Source organism: Stomoxys calcitrans, chromosome 1, assembly GCF_963082655.1.
Source record: "Stomoxys calcitrans chromosome 1, idStoCalc2.1, whole genome shotgun sequence".
Classification (NCBI taxonomy): domain Eukaryota; kingdom Metazoa; phylum Arthropoda; class Insecta; order Diptera; family Muscidae; genus Stomoxys; species Stomoxys calcitrans.
In genome coordinates, this window is record NC_081552.1 from 261,777,810 (window position 1) to 261,802,896 (window position 25,087).

Genomic DNA, 25,087 nt, shown 5'->3' on the forward strand with positions numbered 1-25,087 from the left:
AAATGAAAAGTATTCGGGAGTAGATTTCGAATCTGGCATACAAAATCAGATTGAAGTATAGGTGGTCACGCCACCCCTCAAAAACACCATTAGACCCATTATGACTATATGATACTTGGCTGAATCGATTTTCTACAAAAAATTCATAGATTGTGTACGGCAGGAAACATAGGCTATATAATTTTTAGATATCGGGAGGAGGCGGACCCTCCCCCTTACCCCAAAAACGGCACCCATAGCCAAAAGTGGTCCGATGGGCACAATAAGGGTATCAAATGAAAGGTATTTGAGACCAGAAAACAAATATTGTATTAAAATTTGGGTCCAAGTACCCAGCGGGCCCCCTCTCCCCCTCTCCCCCAAACCCCAAAACGCCTCTAAACAGATATATTTGAAGTTCATGTCAATATGGGACTCAAATGAAAAGTATTAGAAAGTAGATTACAAATATGTCATAAAACATTAGGTCCAAGTAGTGGGAGGGCGCCCACTCCCAAATACCCCAAATGGGCATATTAGTCGACCATGGTACTATGGGACTCAAATGAAACGTATTAGGTAATAGATTTATTTGTCTTAGTTTTAAATACAATCAATGGTGGGGGGTTCCTAAGATTAGGCCCGGCCGATCTTACCAAATTTTTAATTGTTTTATTTCACAAGTTACCAGACTGTACAATAGTAGTGGTTTAGTGCCTTCCATATTTATACTTTGCCTAAATTGAGTTTATATGCATTGGGCAAAACAATTTTCACTGATAATTTTCTTTTTTTTTTTTCAATCTCGCTGATACGTCAACATTGAATTCTTTAAAGGATTTTTTGTGTATTTTCGTTGAAAAGTTATAAATGCAGACATAGTCATACTCGTTTGGAATAGCAAACTGCTAAATGTTGCAGAACATCGACTTTTTTGTGTGTGCTGAAATCAGGCAGAGAGTGAAAAAATTGGTTGGCAAACTTTTTTTGCATATGCCGTCAGGCAAAAGTAATCATGGAACGAACTTTCAACAATGCACACTGCAAGAAGCAGAGCAGGCCGACAAACTCATTCACTCACATCGATTTCGGCATTGCCATAGTTCATACAGTCATCAGCAGAATGTATGTATTAATATCACACACACACACACACACACACGTACGCTGAAAACAGCACACATTCTCTCCAGCATGTCTATATGGACACATACTCATACATAATTTGTATGTGTGTGTTGTTTCGTTTCGCTCCTTTCATAGTTCAAAAATTGTATCAAAACAGTTTCGAATTGATTTTAAGATTGAAAAAAAGAAAAAAAAAGTCCCGTAAGAAACAAGTTTTTTACAACGACTTTTCTTCTTCAGTCGTTGTTGGCAGCAAGAAAGGCCCAAAGAAATGGCAAAAGGAAACATAGTTTTCCTTTACTCAATGAGTTGGGAGAAAATGTAAAAAAGAATCTATGCAACGAATAACTTCCTGTTCGGCACAATTGTCGACAAAGATTCGTGATTATTTGAAACTTTTGCCAATTTGCATAAGGCAAACTCCATGTTGCTCATTCGCAACGATGTAGAGGGCTAGGGAAGGGTGTGCAATATTTAAAGCTGCTGCTGCCAGATATCTATCATTGAAGTTGTGGTCACTTTGAAACAGAAATTTGCCCTCTCCGGACTGGAGGTGTTAAAGTTTCCAGTTAAAGAAGATTAATTCTATGGAAGACTTGGCATAACTGTGAATAAAATTCATAAGTATACAGTAAATGACGAATGCATTACGACGGACAAAACAAAAAATTGCTAAATTTTCCAAAAAGCATTCCATTAGGGAACACCGGAGACATTTCTCTCATATCAAGGGGTGGATAAGAGTCCGAACAGCATGCCTTACAAATGTAGTCAGTATTAGTAAGGAAATCGCGGCCGATGATATTTTTTTTCTGATTTTCTCGCTAGGATTCGAACTCAGCAGTTAGCGTCATAGGCGAACGCCACTAATATTCATGACACACTGTAATTTTAGGCAAGTTAAAAATTTTGCAAACTTTTAGAATGTAACAAGTCAAAGCGTGCTAAGTTCGGCCGGGTCGAATCTTATATACTCTCCACCATGGATCGCATTTGTCGAGTTCTCTTCCAGGCATCTCTTCTTAGGCAAAAAAAAGGATAAAAGAAAAGATTTGCTCTGCTATTAGAGCGATATCAAGATATGGTCCGGTTTGGACCACAATTAAATTATATGTTGGAGACCTGTGTAAAATGACAACCAAATCGAATAAGAATTGCGCCATTTGGGGGCTCAAGAAGTAAAATAGAGAACCGATTTAAATGTGAGCTGTATCAGGCTATAGACCGATTTAGACCATAATAAAGACGTATGCTGATGGTCAGATAATAATTGTAACCCCTAGAGGCTCAAGAAGTCAAGATCCCAGATCGGTTTATATGGCAGCTATATCAGGTTATGAACCGATTTGGTACAGTTGTTAGATATCATAACAAAATACTTCGTGAAAAATTTCATTCCAATCGGATAGGAATTGCGCCCTCTAGAGGCTCAAGAAGTCAAGACCCAAGATCGGTTTATATGACAGCTATATCAGGCTATAACCCGATTTGAAACATTCTTAGCACAGTTGTTGGATGTCATAGGCAAACACGTCGTGCCAAATTTCAGCCAAATCGGATAGGAATTGCGCCCTCTAGAGGCTCAAGAAGTCAAGACCCAAGATCGGTTTATATGACAGCTATATCAGGTTATAACCCGATTTGAAACATACTTAGCACAGTTGTTCGAAGTCATAGGCAACCACGTCGTGCCAAATTTTAGCCAAATCGGATAGGAATTGCGCCCTCTAGAGGCTCAAGAAGTCAAGACCCAAGAACGGTTTATATGACAGCTATATCAGGTTATAACCCGATTTGAACCATACTTAGCACAGTTGTTGGAAGTCATAGGCAAACACGTCGTGCCAAATTTTAGCCAAATCGGATAGGAATTGCGCCCTCTAGAGGCTCAGGAAGTCAAGACCCAATATCGGTTTATATGACAGCTATATCAGGCTATAACCCGATTTGAAACATACTTAGCACAGTTGTTGGAAGTCATAGGCAAACACGTAGTGCCAAATTTTAGCCAAATCGGATAGGAATTGCGCCCTCTAGAGGCTGAAGAAGTCAAGACCCAAGATCGGTTTATATGACAGCTATATCAGGCTATAACCCGATTTGAAACATACTTAGCACAGTTGTTGGAAGTCATAGGCAAACACGTCGGGCCAAATTTTAGCCAAATCGGATAGGAATTGCGCCCTCTAGAGGCTGAAGAAGTCAAGACCCAAGATCGGTTTATATGACAGCTATATCATGTTATAACCCGATTTGAACCATACTTAGCACAGTTGTTGGAAGTCATAGGCAAACACGTCGTGCCAAATTTCAGCCAAATCGGATAGGAATTGCGCCCTCTAGAGGCTCAAGAAGTCAAGACCCAAGATCGGTTTATATGACAGCTATATCAGGTTATAACCCGATTTGAACCATACTTAGCACAGTTGTTGGAAGTCATAGGCAAACACGTCGTGCCAAATTTCAGCCAAATCGGATAGGAATTGCGCCCTCTAGAGGCTCAAGAAGTCAAGACCCAAGATCGGTTTATATGACAGCTATATCAGGTTATTGACCGATTTGAACCTTATTTGGCACTGTTGTTGGAAGTCATAACGAAACACGTCGTGCAAAATTTCATTCCAATCGGATAAGAATTGCGCCCTCTAGAGGCTCAAGAATTCAAGACCCAAGATTGGTTTATATGACAGCTATATCAGGTTATAACCCGATTTGAACCATACTTGACACAGTTGTTAGATATCATAACAAAACACGTCGTTCAAAATTTAATTTCAATCGGATAAGAATTGCGCCCTCTAGAGGCTCAAGAAGTCAAAACCCAAGATCGGTTTATATGGCATATTTTTGCTGACCGAGGTCCATTAAAAATTGGTTCTGAATTGGATATAAATCCCACATTTTACTTATAAGGTAGGTGTAGGGTATTATACAGTCGGAACCGGCTGACTTTTGCCCTTCCTTACTGGTTTATGCATAACATAGTGCAGGGTGGTCTTTACAGACCTTTCCTTGATATAGGCATGTTGCTCATATGTAAGCAATTCGCTGGAGTCCTACTCTTTACGTATCATATTGACCAAAATTCGTTACATGGTTTTGAATAGAATGAACGTCAAGCTAAAAGGTCCATAGGCCTTTGATGTCGCTTGGTAAATGTAAACAACCCTGGGTAAATGTAAACAACTCTGGGTAAATGTAAACACCCCTGGTAAATGTAAACACCCCTGTGCCTTTAGTGGTTCTAAAAGTCAAATGAAAAGGTCGGTTAAAATGAAAGTTTGGACGGATTTGGCCCACTAACAACCCCAACTGAGAGACCTCCATTTAAAAGAATAATTTGTGCAAAATGTCAAGTGGCTTGATTGACTTTTTTGAAAGTTGAGGTGCTTTTGAAAGATGGAGGGACAGACATCGGATCTTATACCAATATCGCAAGGTATTCCGATCAGAATGAGGATGTTAGCATACTCTCTTGCTATGGTGGAGGGTCTATTCATGCAACTCGCTTTGTTCATTCTTCATGCAATAACATTTGGCTGTCTCCATGGGCTTAAAGCTAAATCCATATACGCACATGTATTCGTCCTACATAGTACATGCAACCGTTGATTTGGGTGTATAATACAGAATAAATAAAAGGAACAGCTATTAAATTTACATAAATTATTATTATTTTCAAATATTTTGCAGTTGATTGTTTCTTTTTTTCCTTTGAAACACAGACACACACATGCACAAACTTCTGTAATGGCCCCACAAGATGTTCTAGTGTAGTTCTATATGTCAGTGAATTTGATGACCAAGTTGCCTTTGTGTGGGTGTGTGTGTGTGTATGGGTAAGCTTAACTTTGTTCACATGTCCGTAGGTCGTAGGAAATACAGAAACGTTAACATTTTTAGGATTTATCAAAATTATGACATTTTTTCGGTAGGGATTACCTACCATGCCATGTGTAAAGCATTCTAGACTAAGGCTTATATGTGGCATGTCTTTGAAAAGGGACCAAGGGCCCCAATGACAGCTGTTGTAACAAGACAAGCCATTTGAGTCATTGTTCCAGTTGGAGTTGGGGCTTTCCTGTTTCTATTTGCACTGCACAAAGCTCCTGGGAGATTTATGCAAATTTAATTAAACGTTTGTTCTCCTCAGCTCTACTGCTGCCTTCACCCTTCACCTTATTTGGTGTTAGCATGTTGAATATATGAACATATACATGAATGGTCATGTGTGGGTGTGTGTGTGTGTGTGTGTGTTAAAAACTTCACAATAAAAAGCAATCACTGTGCCCTTTTCCCCTGGAGGCATTTTCTACCTAGCGCAGACAAACGGTTTTACTATTTTTTTATTTCATGAATGGCAACTGCCCCAAACCTTTCTTTGCCTGCAAGGCAACAGGGCTACACTAAATCTGCTCCGTTTAGGGCTATTCATTGAAAAACGTTACAACTTTTTATAACACCTTCAACTAAGTAACACTCAGTGGTTTACAAAGGTGAGACAGCATTTAACAGCAAATCCCTAAAATAGTTATAAAGTTCTTCTTGTACACTAGTGTTGTGGGTGGGTTTAGAGCACTTATCTACGCAGCATTTTTGTTTCCCAGTTTTTTTTTGTTCACATAGAAGCTTGAAACCAATGATGTCAGCTTAATGTTTTAGAAGGAACTGCGTTTTTGCAATCTTTAAATGTCGAGGTAAACCGACGAAAAGAGGCAATCGCTACCGCCCATACTTGGAGGCAACAAAATAAAACGTTTGGATCCATTGTTACGACAAACAAAATACAGTTATCATGAAGTTTTTCTTGTATTGTAATCGAGTAACATTTCCCTTCAACATATCAAATGTTAGCCACAAACGTAGCATTAATGAATGTAACTAACTTTGTTTGTTGTAAACCCTTTAGCAACTTGGCTTTTCTTTTATTGTACCCCCAAAAATTTTTTAATAGCAAAAGTGCTTCGATAGCCGCAAATGATTATTCGTTTACTGGACTAACAAGTAAGAAGGCGTTAAGTTCGGCCGGGCCGAACTTTGGATACCCACCACCTCGGGTATATATGTGAACCACATTTCGTCAAAATCCAGTGAAAAATGCATACCTTAAGCCCCATAGCAGCTCTATAGATATCATCCGATTTAGACCAAATGCTTATAAGTACAAGTCATTGTTCAACCGAGAGAGTCTATAAGGCAGCTATATCCAAATCTGGACCGATCTGAGCCAAATTGAAGACAAATATCGAAGGGCCCAACACAAGTCATTGTCCCAAATTTCGGCGACATCGGACAATAAATGCGCTTTTTATGAGCCCAAAACTTTAAATCGAGAGATCGGTCTATATGGCAGCTATATCCAAATCTGAACCGATCAGGGCCAAATAGAAAAAGGTATCGAAGGGCCTAAGGAAAATCACAGTCCCAAATTTCAGCAAAATCGGATAATAAATGTGGCTTTTATGGGCCTAAGACCATAAATCGGAGGATCGGTCTATATGGCAGCTATATCCAAATTAGGACCGATCTGGGCCAAATTGGCGAAGAATGTCGAAGGGCTCAACGCAACTCACTGTCCCAAATTTCAGCAAAATCGGATAATAAATGTGGCTTTTATGGGCCTAAGACCCTAAATCGAAGGATCGGTCTAAATATATGGCAGCTATATCCAAATTTACACCGATCTGGGCCAAATTGACGAAGGATGTCGAAGGGCTCAACGCAACTCACTGTTCGAAATTTCAGCAAAATCGGATAATAAATGTGGCTTTTATGGGCATAAGACCATAAATCGGAGGATCGGTCTATATGGCAGCTATATCCAAATTTGGACCGATCTGGGCCAAATTGACGATGGATGTCGGAGGGCTCAACGCAACTCACTGTCCCAAATTTCAGCAAAATCGGATAATAAATTTGGCTTTTATGGGCCTAAGACCCTAAATCGGAGGATCGGTCTATATGGCAGCTATATCCAAATTTGGACCGATCTGAGCCAAATTGACGAAGGATGTCGAAGGGCCCAACGCAACTCACTGTCCCAAATTTCAGCAAAATCGGATAATAAATTTGGCTTTTATGGGCCTAAGACCCTAAATCGGCGGTTCGGTCTATATGGGAGCTATATCAAGATATAGTCCGATATAGCCCATCTTCGAACTTAACCTGCTTATGGACAAAAAAAGAATCTGTGCAAAATTTCAGCTCAATATCTCAATTTTTAAAGACTGTAGCGTGATTTCAACAAACAGACGGACAGACGGACGGACATGTCTTAGATTTTCATGCTGATCAAGAATATATATACTTTATAGTGTCGGAAATGGATATTTCGATGTGTTGCAAACGGAATGACAAAATGAATATACCCCCATCCTTCGGTGGTGGGTATAATAATTATTCTGTAATGTTTCTCCTGTTACAGAGAAAGAGTGAGCGATAGAGAGTATAGATCAGTGGTTGGCAAACATACTAGCACTATTGTAAATACATTACTTTGTATGTATTCAAGAAATCCCAAGCAGGCCCATGGGCTTGCAAATAATAGCAATTGAGTGCTTGTCAATGGTTAGGACACATTATCACGCACAACATTTGTTCCTCTTTTGTTTAACTGAGTAAATAGGAGTAAAAAGGCGTAAAGTTCAGCCGGGCCGAATTTTGGATAGCCACCTCCTCGGGTATATATGTAAACCACCATTCATCAAAATTCGGTGAAAATTGCAAACCTTATGTCCAATAGAAAAAATGCAAATTTTGCCCATGAACATACCACTACGGAACAGGGGCAAACTTCTCACATATCAATGAGTGCAGTCCGATTCCAGTTAAAGCTCAATGATAAGGGGCCTCCTTTTTATAGCCGCTGCGCGACACGTCTTTGGGACGAAGTTTAACAAGGCATTGTACCTCACAAATGTTGCCAGCATTAGGTGGTTTCACCGATGAAATTTTTTTCTGATGATCCCGCCAGGATTCGAACCCAGGCGTTCAGGGTCATAGGCGGACATGCTAACCTCTGCGATACGGTGACCTCCAATAGCCATGTAGTGTCCAATAGCAGTTATATCGAAATATGTTCCGAATGGGACCAGCTATATCCAAATCTGGATATAGCGATCAGGGCAATATTGTAGAAGTATATCAAGGGGCTTGACTTAACTCACTGTCCCAAATTTCGGCGATATCGGACAATAAATGCGCATTTTATGGGCCCAAAGCCTTAAGTCGAGAAATCGGTCTATATGGCAGCTACATTCAAATCTGGACCGATCTGGGCCAAATTGAAGAAATATGTCGAAGGGCTCAACACAACTCACTGTCTCCAATTTCTGCAAAATCCGAAAATAAATGTGACATTTATAGGCCTAAGACCTTAAACCGAGAGATCGGTCCATATGGCAACTATATTCAAATCTGGACCAATCTGAGCCAAATTGACGAAAGATGTCGAAGGGCCTAACGCAACTCACTGTCCCAAATTTCATTAAATTCGGATAATAAATGCGCATTTTATGGGCCTAAAATCGAGAAATCGGTCTATATGCCAGCTATATCCAAATCTGAACCGATCAGGGCCAAATTGAAGAGGGCTTTCAAAGGGCCTAACACACTCACTGTTCCAAATTTCAGCAAAATCGGATAATAAATGTGGCTTTTATGGGCCTAAGACCTTAAATCGGCGGATCGGTCAATATGGCAGCTGTATCAAGTTATCAACCGATTTGAACCCTATTTGGCACAGTTGTTGAAAGTCATAATAAAATGCGTCATACAAAATTTCAACCAAATCGGATAGCAATTGCGTCCTCTAGAAGCTCAAGAAGTCAAGTCCCCAAATCGGTTTATATGACAGCTATATCAGGTTATGGACCGATTTGAACTATACTTGGTACATTTGTTGGATATTATAACAAAATACTTCGTGCAAAATTTCATTCTAATCGGATAAGAATTCCGCCCTCTAGAGGCTCAAGAAGTCAAGACCCAAGATCGGTTTATATGGCTGCTATAGCAGGTTATGGATCGATTTGAACCATACTTTGAACAGTTATTGGATATCATAAAAAAAAACGCTGCGCAAAATTTCATTCCAATCGGATAAGAATTGTGCCCTCTAGAAGCTCAAGAAAACAAGACCCAAGATGGGTTTATATGGCAGCTATATTAGGTTATGGACCGCCTTAAACCATACTTGGCACAATTGTTGGATATTTTAACAAAATACATCGTGCAACATTTCATTCCAATCGGATAAGATTTGGGCCCTCTAGAGGGTCAAGAAATCACGACCCAAGATCTTTTTATATGGCAGCTTTATCAAAATATGGACCGATATTGCCCATTTACAATCCCAACCGACCTACACTAATTCGAAGTATTTGTGCAAAATTTCCAGCGGCTAGCTTTAATCCTTCGAAAGTTAGCATACTTTTGACCGACAGACGGACCGACAGACGGACGGACAGACTGTCGGACATGGCTAGATCGACATAAAATATCACGACGATCAAGAATTTCTATACTTTATGGGGTCTCAGACGAATAATTCGTGTAGTTACAAACACAATGACGAAATTAGTGTACCTCCATCCTATGGTAGAGGGTATAAAAACAGAGATACTAAGCTGAAACTTTGCACTGATAATTTTTCTGTCCATAAGGAGGTTATGTTCGAAGAAGTGCTATATCGCACTATATCGAGATATAGCCCCCATATAGATTTTAGTTCTAAAGCCCATAAAAGCCACATTTATTATCCGATTTTGATGAAATTTGGTACAGTGGGTTATGTTTGGCCCGTCAACATCATTCTTCAATTTGGGCCAAATCGATCTAGATTTGGATATAGCTGTCATGTAGACCGATCTCTCTTTAAGGTCTTGCGCCCATAAAAGGCGCATTCATTGTCGGATTTTCCCAAAATTTAGGAGAGTTAGTTGTGTTAGGCCCTTCTACATCCTTTTTCAATTTGGCTCAGATCGGTCTAGATTTGGATATAGCTGCCATATAGACCGATCCTCCGATTTAGAGTCTTAGGCCCATAAAAGCCACATTTATTATCCGATTTTGTTGAAATTTGGAACAGTAAGTTGTCTTAGGCCCTTCGACATCCTTCATCAATTTGGGTCAGATCGGTCAAGATTTGGATATAGCTGTCATATAGACCTATCCTCCGACTTAGGGTCTTAGGCCTTTAAAAGCCACATTTATTATCCGATTTTGTTGAAATTTGGGACAGTGAGTTTTCTTAGGGCCTTCCACATCCTTCGTCAATTTGGCTCAGATCGGCCTAGATTTGGATATAGCTCCCATATAGACCGTTCCTCCGATTTAAGGTCTTAGGCCCATAAAATCCACATTTGCTCTCCGATTTTGCTGAATTTTGGGACAGTGAGTTGTGTTAGGCCCCTCGACACCCTTCGTCAATTTGGCTCTGAACGGTTCAGATTTGGATATAGCTGCCATATAGACCGATCCTCCGATTTAGGGTCTTAGGCCCGTAAAAGCCACATATATTTTCCGATTTTGATGAAATTCGGGACAGTGAGTTGTGTTACGCCCCTCAATATCCTTCGTCAATATCTTTCGTCAATTTGGTTCAGATCGGTTTAGATTTGGATTTAGCTGCCATATAGACCGATCCTCCGATTTAGGGTCTTAGGCCCATAAAAGCCACATTTATTATCCGATTTTGCTGAAATTTGGGAAAATGAGTTGTGTTAGGCCCTTTGACACCCTTCGTTAATTTGGCTCTGATCGGTTCAGATTTGGATATAGCTGCCATATAGACCGATCCTCCGATTTAGGGTCTTAGGCCCATAAAAGCCACATTTATTATCCGATTTTTCTGAAATTTGGGACAGGGAGTTGTGTTAGACCCTTCGACATTCTTCGTCAATTTGGCCCAGATCGGTTCAGATTTGGATATAGCTGCCATATAGACCGATCGTCAGATTTAGGGTCTTAGGCCCATGAAAGCCACTTTTATTATCCGATTTTGCTGAAATTTGGGACAGTAAATTGTGTTAGGCCCTTTCATATTTCTCATCAATTTGGTGCAGATCGCACCAATTTTGGATATAGCTGCCATATTGACCGATCTCTCGATTTCAGGTTTTGGGCCCACAAAATGCTCATTTATTGTCCGATGTCGCCGAAATTTGGAACAGTGAGTTAGGTTAAGCCCCTCGACATAATCCTGCAATATGGCACAGATCGGTTAAGATTTGGATATAGCTGTCATATAGACCGTTCTCTCTTTTTAAGGTTTTGGGCCCATAAAAGGTGAATTTATTATCCGATGTCGCCGAAATTCAGGTATACAATTTTCATTGGATTTTGATGAAAGGTGGTTTACGTATATTCCCGAGGTGGTGGGTATCCCAAGTTCCGCCCGTCCGAACTTAACGCCTTTTTACTAGTTTTTGTTTAATTTATGCCGCATTTTTTATTTCCTAAAAATGTCGGGGTCCAATTTAAAGCGAAATATCGACGAAAGTAAGCGAAACATATCTCTTCATCATTTCGCTCTATTTCATTTCCCATTTTTTTTGAAAAGAAAAGTTGACAACATTTGTAAACCCAAGCAATTGAGCAACATATGCCAGCAGGTAAATTCTAACAGCAGCTCATCAAAAATGTATGTCCAATGTTCTTGCTCATGCTCTAGGCAGTCTAGAGAGTGAACAAAACAGACAGACACCAGTCACATATTTACTGGTTCCTAGTTGGACATGATGGAATACTGACTGTCTCCTTAGAAGTTTGCTTGGGGATTATGTTAGGATTTAAAGTGTAAACCTCTGAACGTGGGAAAAAGGATACACAGAGCTTAAAGTCTACGCTTCAGTGGTTGATTGTTAAGGAACAAAATTTTCTGCTCAGTAGAAATAATCCTGTTTATGTGGGTCTTTATTCAACTGTTAGCCTAGTTTGCGTAGCCCAGGCCTGGCGTCGCTATGGCATTGAAGCTTCTCAACATATAAGCGTACAATGGAAGCAATAACGGTATTGTCACCTAGATTTGGCCACACATACCCCCATACAAAGGCAACACATCCTTCGTAGGATGCTGTCACAGTATTGTTGCAGATAATGCTTGATATGTGGGAGTGACGTTGTATTGCTGTTGCTGCTCCAGCAGCTTGTCAAAGAAGTGCATCTGGGTATTGATATACCGACTCGTGTTATGTGTTATGAACAACAATGGATTTCATTGCAACCGCAAGTGTGCAACCATACAGTCATGCAACCAATGGAATATTCTTCTCCATTGTGTGGCAATGTTGTTATCAATTCGCACCTCTCTATATCTGCTCATGGGCCTACCTGGCACCTACTCTCATAGTCGTAGTCGTAGTCTGCTTATTTGTGCTGTTGAATCCTAGGCAGTGTTCATTGTTTGCAGTGCTTTGTTTTAACACTGAATGCTTCTGTTCGGCAAAGGAAAAGTGGCCGAGGCACCGGCGTTGACACTTTAATAGATTTTTATGACACCTGACATTTTGCGATGGGTATGAAAACAATTGCACTCATGACAACTTTATCAATTTGCATAATCAATAAGGAAATGTTGGTGTTGTCGTTTATCCTATGCCTTTTTTTTCTCTACCTTTGATTCGTTGAAGACAATGACAATGCGCCTTTCATCAATTTTACTACTTGAATGACAACAAAAATTGGCACATAAAATGTATATGGTTTTGCTTGATTATCAATTTGACGGATATAAATTCTTGTCATTTTGCTCATAGCTTATATTGAAACTTTACATACCTTCGAGGTATTATAAATATGTGGAATACAACTGAGTATAGTACAAGCATTTAGAATTCGTAGTTGCCGATTCGTACCGGTTAGAATGTCTATACCCTACACCACTACTATGGTGCAGGGTATTATAACTCAATGCATTTGTTTGTAACACTCAAAAGTAAAAGAGATAGACCCATTGATAAACATACCAATCGACTCAGAATCACTTTCTGATTTAGGTATGTCCGTCTCTCTGTCTGTCTGCACGTCTGTCTGCACATCCGTCTGTCCATGTTAATTTGAGTACAGGTCTCAGGTTTCATCCGATTGTCTTAAAACTTGGTACAAGCATATTTTTCGGCCTTGAGACGAAGCCTATTGAAATTGGAAACAAGTTAAAAGGTGTTAAGTTCGGCCAGGCCGAACTTTGGATACCCACCACCTCGGGTTTACATGTGAACCACCTTTCATCAAAATTCGGTGAAAACTGCATACCTTATGTCCCATAGCAGTTATATCGCAATATGTATCGATTTGGACCAAATACTTATAAGTGCAAGTCATTGTTAAATTGTGTATAATAAAATATTGGTCTCTAAATCTTAAAATAAACCGATCTGAGCCATATAAGATACGGATGTCGACAAGCCTAACAAAAGTCACTGTGTCAAATTTCAGTGACTTCGGACAATAAATGCCCCTTTTATGGCCCCAAAATCTAAAACCGAGAGATCGGTCTATAGGCAGCTATATCCAAATCTGGACTGATCTGTGCGATATTGCAGAAGTATGTCAAGGGGCTTAACGTAACTCACTGTCCCAAATTTCAGCAAAATCGGATAATAAATGTGGCTTTAATGGACATAAGACCCTTAATCTAAAGATCGGTCTATATGGCAGCTATATTAAAATCTGCACCGATCTGCGCCAAATTGCAGAAATTTGTCGAAGGCCCCACGAAAACTCACTGTCTCAAATTTCTGCACAATCGGATAATAAATGTGTCTTTTATGGGCCTAAGACCTTAAATCGGGGGATCGGTATATATGGCAGCTATAACCAAATCAAAACCGGTCAACGCCAAATTGAAGAAAAATGGCGAAGGGCCTAAGAAAACTCATTGTCCCAAATTTCAGCAAAATAAGATAATAAATGTGGCTTTTATGGGTCTAAGACCCTAAATCGAGAGATCGGTCTATATGGCAGCTATATACAAATCTGAACCAATCAATGCCAAATTGAAGAAGGACTGCGAAGAGCCTAACACAACTCACTGTCCCAAATTTCAGCAAAATCGGATAATAAATGTGGCTTTTATGGACATAAGACACTTCATCTGAGGATCGGTCTATATGGTAGCTATATTCAAATCTGCACCGATCTAGGCCAAATTGTAGAAATTTATCGAAGGCCCTACGAAAACTCACTGTCTCAAATTTCTGCACAATCGGATAATAAATGTGTCTTTTATGGGCCTAAAACCCCTAAATCGGAGGACCGGTCTATATGGCAGCTATATCCAAAACTGGACCGATCTGGGCCAAATTGTGGAAGGATCTCTAAGGGTTTAACAATACTCACTTTCCAAAATTTTAGAAAAATCGGCTATTAAATGTGGCTTTTATGGGCCTAAGACCATAAATCTGCAGATCGGACTATATGGCAGCTATATCCAAATCTGAACCGATCTGGGCCAAATTGAGGAAGGATGTCGAAGGGCCTAACACAACTCCCTGTCTCAAATTTCAGCAAAATTGGATACTAAATGTGTCTTCTATGGGCCTAGGACCCTAAATTGGAGGATCGATCTATATGGCAGCTATATACAAATCTGGACCGATCTGGGCCAAATTGAGGGAGGATCTCGAAGGGGTTAACATAACTCACTGTCCCATATTTCAGCAAAATCGGATAATAAATATGGCTTTTATGGGCCTAAGACCATAAACGGTGGATCGGTGTATATGTCAGCTATATCCAAGTCTTGACCGATCTGGGCCAAATTAGCGAAGGATGTCGAAGGGCCTAACATAACTCACTGTCCCAAATTTCAGCAAAGTCGGATAATAAATGTGGCTTTAATGGGTCTTAGACCCTAAATCTGTGCAAAGTTTCAGCTCAATATCTCTATTTTTGAAGACTGTAGCGTGATTTCAACAGACAGACGGACGGACATGTCTAGATCGTCTTAGATTTTTACGCCGATCAAGGATATATATACATTTTAGAGTCGGAAATGGATATTTCGATGTGTTGCAAACGGAATGACAAAATGTGGTGTTTTCTTCATTCCAAAATGTTAAATACATTTTAAAAGGTCATATTTGAAGGCTAATCTCCTCTAACTGCTGGCATCTTTTGGAGTTCCTTAAAGTACCACTTGCTTGAACAAACCCAAAACTATTTGCAATGGTGCATTAACGGAAAATGTCAATTTTACCCAAAAATAATGTGGCTTAAAGACAACACATACAACATTAATGATGATTTGCTTCCTCTGTCATGTCTGACAAGTATGGTGGGTGAACAAGAGTGTATGTGTGTGTGTGTTTGTGTGTGTGTGACACAACACTCGTAATTGGAACTGCTTCATTTCGAGGAAGAACAATTAATTTCTTCTAACAATGCAGAGGAGACAACACTTAATTTCTGTGTATGTACAAGAGTCAGTGTGTGTGTGTGTGTGTGTGTGTGTGTGAGTTAGAGAGTGTCCAATATGCTGTCCATTTTGGGCTAAACAATTTTATTGATTTCCTTGCTGCCCGACTAGTGGAGAGAAACGAAGGAGTAGTAGCTTGGCCGAGTAGAAGAATAAAAACACCATTGTCCGTCTCACATCACGCAGCAGAGACGACACAAATTGCTTAGTGCCGTTGCCATTTGACATCGAATGTCATCCTTTTGGTAACATATGTCCTTGTATCAGAAAACATTAATTTAGTGCTGCTGGCCTTCGGATTAACCCAAGCGTCACCATAATGACCAGGCAAAAGCTTGGCCGGAGTCAGTTATTGCCGGCAATTTGTCTTCAAAGGAGTGTTCAATTTACAAGACATCTGATTTATGGGCAAGTTTGGGATGCCACGTTCGCCTATGACAACCCCAGCAGTCAGTCGGCTGGATTGTTGCAAGGGATGAGGGAACTATGTTTCCCATACTCCTACTGTCAGTTAATGAGATTTTACGTGACTTGGATTTATGTTTACACTTTGAAGAAGACAGCGTAAACTGTGCCACCTCGATAAACAGTTTAGAGCAGCAACAGCAGTGGGAGAGCTTAGATAAGCGAGCAGTGACACAACAGCACTGTTGCCAGTTCACCACCTTCGTCCCCTCCTTCAAAGGCCAGCGAACAATTACAAAGACATTTATTCATAATTCCACGCCAAATTACCTTCAGTCTTGATCATGGCCACCCCTTAGTATATGGGTTGGCTGGTAATGTTCACATGGCTTGGGATGTTTTAAGAAGATCATGTCATCATCTTATTAGCGTGTAAGTTATGTAGGAATCTCTTTCTGGCGCAGGAATGATGATAACCGTCTGCCCTTGCTCAAGTGGCACAGTGACCAAGGCGTAAACCAGTGGCTATGCATTTTAAAAACAAACCAGCAAGAAAAGCCAAAATCGGGTGATGCCGACTGCATAATACCCTACAGCAACACTTTTAGTAAAACAAGTAAAAGCGTGCTAAGTTCGGCCGGGACGAATCTTATATACCCTCCACCATAGATCGCATCTGTCGAGTTCTTTTCCCGGTGCAGGCAATTAGTCGCAGATGAGCGTGACGGACCCCACTAACCCCAGAATCAGCGAGCTCAATCTGGCTGTGGCTGGAACACTTGGAGCAATGTAACTTAGGCACCGGTTTAGGCAAGCTATGGTCTACTGTTAATCACGCTCGAAGCCCGGTAGACGGGATGACAGGACCTAAGTCACTTTTGGCAACATAACTGTTACAGATCCGAAGAGGTGCGCCAGGTTGTTCAACCGTCAACCGTTATTGTGCAACTTGAGAGTGACAGGGCCCATGGTCTCCGAGCCGATGGACAGCCATTACAATTTACAGTGGCAGAAGTTACGAATGTCATCCGTGGCGCCAAATAACCCAAGGCGTTGGGCCCCAACAGAATCGCTACTCTGATGCTGAAGAATCTGGTTCTACCTGGAGTTGAGTACCTCACAACTGTCCTCAAACTGTCTTTGAAAACTCTTTTAGTTCCCGATGTCTGAAAGATGAGCAGAGTGATGTCGCTACTGAAGCCAGCAAAGGTTTCCAGTTTGGGCGAGTCGTACAGACCGATCTACCTTCTCGCAGCAGTAGCCAAGACACTTGAGGACCTTCTCCCACCGAGCCTCGTTGGAGAATTTCCACTCGCCAGGCATCCGCATGGATTTCGTAGGTCGCTTAGCACAACAACTGCTATGCGTGGCTTCAATCTGGCCAGGCCATGTAATAGGACGGTACTCGCGTCATTGGACCTATCGAAGGTATTCGACAAGGTCAGCCATGCCAAAAGTTTTGAGGACATCACCAACACGTCTCTCCAGCCAGGCCTGAAACGCTGGGGAGCGAATTATCTGTGTGGTCGCCAGTCATTTGTGAAATTTAATGATGAGAAGTCGAAGCAACGTAGAGTGAAGCAGGGACTTCCCCAAGACGGGGTGATATCTGCGAAACTGTTTAACCTCTACCTTTCCTCCATAACACGTTACCTGTTTAAGTGCCCAGCCAGACCCACTCGACTCAAAACCAGATCCGCCTGAAGGCACCCCATCTTAGTCGTAAAATCAAGCTGACGAAAGATAGAACACAACAAACTGCTACAACAACAACAACAATGGACTGTTTCATACCGAGTAGCGACAACTGCAGTTGCTGACAATCAGCGGTATCGCGTAGAGTGTCTCAGTGAGAGGCCGGACGGCACCATCTATTGCTTCAATACGGAGTTCCCATGATGCTTGATATGAACATTCCATTAAGGAACTGGGGCAAACTTCTCACAAATCAACGATTGCTATCCGATTCAATTTTAAGCTCAATGATAAGGGACCCTCTTTTTTGAACCGAATCCGAACGGCGGGGCGGGCCCTCCCCGTTACCCTAAAAATACCACCCAAAATCTTAAGTGGACCGATTGGGACAATATGGGTATCAAATGAAAAGTATGCGGGAGTTGATAACGAATCTGGCATACAAATTCATGTCGAAGTATAGGGGGTCACCCCACCCCCACAAAAACACCCCAAATGGGCACATTAGCCAATCACGGATATAGGGGACTCGGTTTGTTTATTTCGTATAGACTGAAAAACGGCAGAACCAATTTTCTTGAAATTTTCGCATGTTGTGGAGGAAAACACAGGCTATATAATTTTTTGATATCGAGGGGGGGGGGGGCGGACCCTCCCCCTTAACCTAAAAGTGTTACTCAAAAATAAAAGTGGACCGATCGGTACAATATGGGATTCAAATGAAAGGTATTCAAGAGTAGAGTACAAATTTCATAAGTTGGGTCCAAGTACCTGGGGGCCCTCCTCAGCCCCAAAACCTTTAAAATAAGTTTATTTGACGATCATGACAATATGGGACTCAAATGAAAGGTAGTCGGGAGTAGATTAAGAATATGGACAGGAATTAGGAATAGGCTTTATAAAATACTGATAACGGAAGGGGGCGGGCCCTCCCCGTTACCCCAAAAACACCACCCAAAATCTTAAGTGGACCGATTGGGACAATATGGGTATCAAATGAAAAGTATGCGGAAGTAGATAACGAATCTGGAATACAAATTTCTGTCGAACCAACCCTACAAAAACGATGAAAATGGGTCCATTAGCCAATCACGGATATAGGGGACTAGGGTTGTTTGTTCCGTATAGACTCAAAAACGGCAGAACTGATTTTCTTGAAATTTTAGCGTACTGTGGTGGTTGGTCTGGGAGGAAACCATAGGCTATATAATTTTTCGACATCAGAAGGGAGACGGACCCTCCCCCTTAGCCAAAAACGCAACCCAAAATCAAAAGCGGACCACTCGCGACAATATAAGTATCAAATGAAAGGTATTGGAGAAGAGAATACGAATATGGTATTAAATTTGGGTCTAAGTACCCATCGGGCCGCTCCAACCCCAAAGTTCCCCCAAACAGACATATTGGACGTTCATTTCAATATGGGGCTCAAATGAAAGGTATTCGGGAGTAGATTTTGAATCTGGCATACAAAATCGGATCGAAGTATAGGGGGTCATGGCACCCCTCAAAAACGCCATTAGACCCATTTTGACCATACGCGGTACTGATGTCAAGGTGCCTAACATAATTCTCTGTTCTTCAGTGATATTAAGTATAAAATGTGCCTTTTATGCTCCCAAGATCTTAAATCGGAAGATAGGTCTTTATGGGGGATTTATCAAGATATAGTTTGATATATCCCATCTTTGAGCTTAACCTGCATAAGGATAAAGAATAGAATCTATGCAAGGTTTTTGGCCCAATATCATAATTTTTAGAGACTATGGAGTGATTTCAACAGACACATGACGGACGGGCATGGCTAGATTGTCTTAGATTTTTATGATGACCAAAAACATATAAATGACAATACATTGAAATAAATTTTTCAATGTCTTGCAAACGTAATGACAAAATGAGTACAACCCCATCCTTTAGTTCTGGGCATAATAGTAAAGTAAAAAAAAAAAATTTGCTAACCATCCTTTTTTGTTATTTTAACCACTGTACCTTGAAAGAAGTCATCATGGAAAGCCAAGACAACGATGGATGTAAGCTTACCAAGCTGCATTGTTATGTGTCCAAAATTTAGACGATCCCTTCTCATTTTCTACCAAAGAAAACGAGTCGCGTTTGGCAATGGTCGTATCTTTATATCATTTGGCAAACACTCGCACCGTTGCCATCTTAATCGTCATCAGCACAGTCACGTAGAGTAGTAGTTTGTTATTTAATGCACACATCTTTGCCGCTTCTCATTGTGATGCTGCCACTACCGCCACCACACTTTCGCAGTGGTTTCTCGTCATACTGAACTGGTGGAAGGATATGAGGCAACTGCAAACAGCTCCACTCGATGTGTACAGCTGTGGATTATTTGGAGCTGTTCACATGAAATAATCATGTTGCACGTGATATGTTCATCTGATACAGACAATAGGACGCACTGCTGACACACTGCGCCAACACCCACAACCCCTGGCAGTTGTTCTAAGTACTCTGGCATATCGCCTTGTACTAGCTCAAAGCCGCTGGTGATGCTCGCTTCGCTGATTTTATATTAACTCATGTGCGATTCCATTAAAAATAAGAAGAGAAATAAAAAAAAATAATTACGATGATAATGAATGATAATTTATAACACAGCCGGGATTAGGAATTGAATTAAATCACTTGGAATCTTCTAATCATTCAAATTGTGAGACTAGCAGTTGTTTTAGGCCTTCAATTGGATCTAAAATGTTCAGGATCTATAGATAATTTAGGTAAGGACGAGAATTGCGCCCTTTAGAGGCTCAGGAAGTCAAGACCCAAGATCGGTTTATATGGCAGCTATATCCAGATTAGGATATAGCTGCCATATAGACCGATCCTCCGATTTAGGGTCTTAGGCCCACAAAAGCCACATTTATTATCCGATTTTGATGAAATTTGGGACAGTGAGTTGTGTTAGGCCCTTCGGCATCCTTCATCTATTTGGCCCAGATCGGCTCAGATTTGGATATAGTTGCCATATAGACCGATCCTCCGATTTAGGGTCTTAGTCCCATAAAAGCCACATTTATCATCTGATTTTGATGAAATTTAGGACAGTGAGTTGTGTTAGGCCCATCGGCATCCTATTTCAATTTGGGCCAGATCGGTCCAGATTTAGATATAGCTGCCATATATACCGATCCTCCGATTTAGGGTCTTAGGCCCATAAAAGACACATTTATTATCCGATTTTGATGAAATTTGGGACAGTGAGTTGATTTAGGCCCTTTAACATCCTTCATCACTTTGGCTCATATCGGTCTAGATTTGGATATAGCTGCCATATATACCGATCCTCCGATTTAGAGTCTTAGGCCCATAAAAGCCACATTTATTATCCGATTTTGATGAAATTTGGGACAGTGAGTTGCGTTAGACCCTTCGACATTCATCGACAATTAGGCCCAGATCGGTCCAGATTTAGATATAGCTGTCATATACACCGTTCCTCCGATGTAGGGTCTTAGGCCCATAAAAGCCACATTTATTATCCGATTTTGCTGAAATTTAAGACAGTGAGTTGTGTTAGGCCCTTCGACATCCTTCTTGAATTTGGCCCTGATCGGTTCGGATTTGGATATAGCTGCCATATAGACCGATTTCTCGTTATAAGGCTTTGGACCCATAAAAGGCGCATTTATTGTCCGATGTCGACGAAATTCGGGACAGTCTCTTAATTTAAGCCCCTTGACATACTTTAGCAATATGACAAAGATCGGTCTAGATTTGGATATAGCTGTCATACAGACCTATATCTCGGTTTCAGGTTTTGGGGCCATAAAAGGCTCACTTAGTGTCGGATATCGCTCAAAATTTGAGGCAGTGTGCTTAATTTGGCTCTTCGACGTCCTTTTTCAATTTGGCCCATATCGGTACAGATTTGAATATAGCTGCCATATAGAACGATTTCTCGATTTAAGGTTTTGGGCCCATAAAAGGCGCATTTATTGTACGATTTTTCCAAAATTTGGGACAGTGCTTTGTATGAGGCTCTTCGACATTTTTCTCAAACTTGGCCCAAATAGGTCCAGATTTCGATATAGCTGTCATGTAGACCGATATGTCGATTAAAAGTCTTGGCCCCATAAAAGGCGCATTTATAATCCGATTTCACTGAAATTTGACACAATGACTTATGTTAGGCTTTTCGACATCCGTGTCGTATGTGGTTCAGATCGGTGTATTTTTAGATATATCTACTGTACTTATCAGTATTTGGTCCAAATAGGAACATATTTCGATATAACTGCTATGGGACATAAGGTATGTCATTTTCACCGGATTTTGATGAAAGGTGGTTTACATATATAACCGAGGTGGTGGCTATCCAAAGTTCTGTCCGGCCGAACTTTAAGCCTTTTTACTTGTTTTTTATTAAAATTTAAAGTCATAGGGTTTACTTAAAGCCTTACCCAAATGATGCAAATCATTGACACTCTCTAGTGTATTTTATGACCTTTTTGCAAATGTGTCTCGTGTCTCCAAAGTTATGAAGAAGTTTTGTTCAACATTTCCACATCCTTTTATTATTGTTGTTATTTTGACTTTACAAAAATAATAAAACCAGAAAAAGCGCACAGAATCTACTTCATATTTGTCTGCTGTGTGGCGCAACAGCAGCGCGTTTGTTTTTAATAGAGAAATTTGTGTGAAACGTTGGTGTAGCGTTGCACGCGACTATAAGAACGTTAAAAAATAATCACATAAAAGGAGCTCTGGCAACAACATTTTGTTGATAACACACAAAAACTGTTGACAGTGTTTTAAATGTGCATTGCCATAAAATAAACTCAATCCTGTGCTCTTGAGCAGAGGCTTTTTTCAACTTTTTTTTGGGATTTTGGATAGCTCTGAAGTTGTTAAGGCTTTGGCTAAAGTAAGGCGTTAGGGTAGTTATTCCTGCCCCGGGGTATAGGAGGGGGGAAAAAACAGTAGAATGGTCTAGCCATTCAGCCAGATATGCAAGCCGCAAATGCAGAGGGAGTGAGAAAGAGACACACAAGTTGGCAAATTATGTAAATTTAAGTGTTTTTTAACAGCGTTGTCCCCCCCCCCGAAATGGAAGACGACAGACCAAAGGAACTTTGTGACATAGGCACTCACACACAAACAAGCAGCGATGGCGACACATTCGCCTGTTTAAAGCCAGCAAGAAGCAAAACAACAACATGAACACACAAATACGAATGCTAGCACCAACACCAGTACAAACAAGCTCTAATACTTTTTATTGTGTGTGTGTGTTTATGAAAAATAACAACTTTGGTAAAACAAGTCCATTTCAACAGACTGACTTGATTGTCTGTTTGGTGTCCGCATCCGTGTTCGTGGTCGTTGGACTGTATGGCGTATGAACAACAATATTTAGAAACACACCATAAAACAGACGTCCCCTTGTACGCAAACATGCCATGCCATCCCGGCACTATGGTATGCAAATGCACAACTTTTCAGTTACAGAAAATTAATTCATTACATTATGGTAGTACAAAAAAAACAACTAAAAAAAATTATAAAAAATAGAGATAAAAGCGTTTATTGTGTAAAATTATCCGCTATATCTTAATCTCAGAAAAAGGGGTGAAAAGGTCATAGCAACAAGCCATAAACAAATCTTGAACGGATGGCTTAACACCAGCGATGGGCACACTTACACAATTGAAAAAACTAAAATGTGCTTGTATGGGGGCCATTATCAACCGAACGATCAATTCATGGAAGTAGCTACGTAAAATAACTAAAATGCATCCACTGAAGGACGGACGTCCCACGAAGATGCCTATACTGTATGTGTCCTACTAAGCGTTTTTCCTATGTCCAACTATGCCTATGCCAAAAACCGATCGTTCTTCTATGTACTTTGAAGAGTCTTGGACAAATACATCGAGGGGTTACAAACGGAATGACGAAGTTAGTATACCGCTATCCTAGGGTGGGGGGTACAAAATAGTTTACACAGTGCTGGGACTAAAGTCTCGTTCATAATTTGGTAATGTCAGATTTTTCTGTGATTGGGAAACATGGTGATAGAGTAAAGATGGCAAGTAACTTATTATGCAAAATCTGTGAGGACATCGAAAACGAGGCAAAAAGAGGATTTTAACCTTATGATCGGATTTGCACCGCCCACATGGGTGCAATACAACTCAGTGGCTTAAATTTCAGATATAGAAAAAAGTACAAACAAGTAAAGAGGCGTTAAATTAGGCCGGTCCGAACTTTGGATATCCACCACCTCTGGTATATATAAAAACCACCTTTCGTCAAAATCAGTTGAAAAATTCATACCTTATGCCCTATAGCCAGCTATATCGAAATATGTTCCGATTTGGACCAAATACTCAAATTTCAATGAAATCGGATTATAAATGCGTCTTTATTTGAGCCAAGACTTTAAATCGAGATATCGGTCTATATGTCAGCTGTATCCAAATAAGGACTGATTTGGGTCAAGTTTGAGAAAAATGTCAAAGAGAATAACACAACACACTGTCCGAAAATTCGGCCAACTCGGACAATAAATGGCCCCAAAACCTTAAATCGAAAGATCGGTCTATATGGCAGCTATATCCAAATCTTGATCGATCTAGGCTAATTTGCAGAAAAATGTCGAGGGCTTAACTTAACTCACTGTCCCAAATTTTGGCGACATCGAACAATAAATGAGTTTTTTATGGCCCCAAAACCATACATTTAGAGATCGGTCAATATGGCAGCTATATTGAAATCTGAACCGATCTGAGCCAAATTGATGGAGGATGTCGAAGGACCTAACACAACTCACTGTCCCGAATATCAGCAAAATCGGACGATAAATTATGGCTTTTATGGGCCTAAGACCCTAAATCGGCGGATCGGTATATATGGAAGCTATATCTAAATCTCAACGGATCTGGGCCAAGTTGAAGAAGGATGTCGAAGGACATAACACAACTCACTGTCCCAAATTTTGGCGACATCGGACAATAAATGTGAATTTTTTGTGTCCAAAACCTTAAATCGAGAGATCGGTCTATATGACAGCTATATCCAAATCTGGACCGATCTGGGCCAAATTGAAGACGGATGTCGATGGGTCTAACATAACTCACTGTCCCAAATTTCGGCGTTATCGGACAATAAATGCGACTTTTATGGTCCCAAAACTTTAAATTGAGAGATCGGTCTATATGGCAGCTATATGGCGAGGGGCTTAACTGAACGCACTGTCCTACATTTCAGCAAAATCGGCTAATAAATGTGACTTTTATGGGTCTAAGACCCTATATCGGCGAATCGGTCTATATGGCAGCTATATCCAAATCTGAACCGATCTGGCCCAAATTGCAGATATATGTCGAAGGGCTTAACTGAACTCAATGTCCTAAATTTCAGCAACATCTAATAATAAATGTGGCTTTAATGGGCTTAAGACCCTAAATCGGAGGATCGGTCTATATGGCAGCT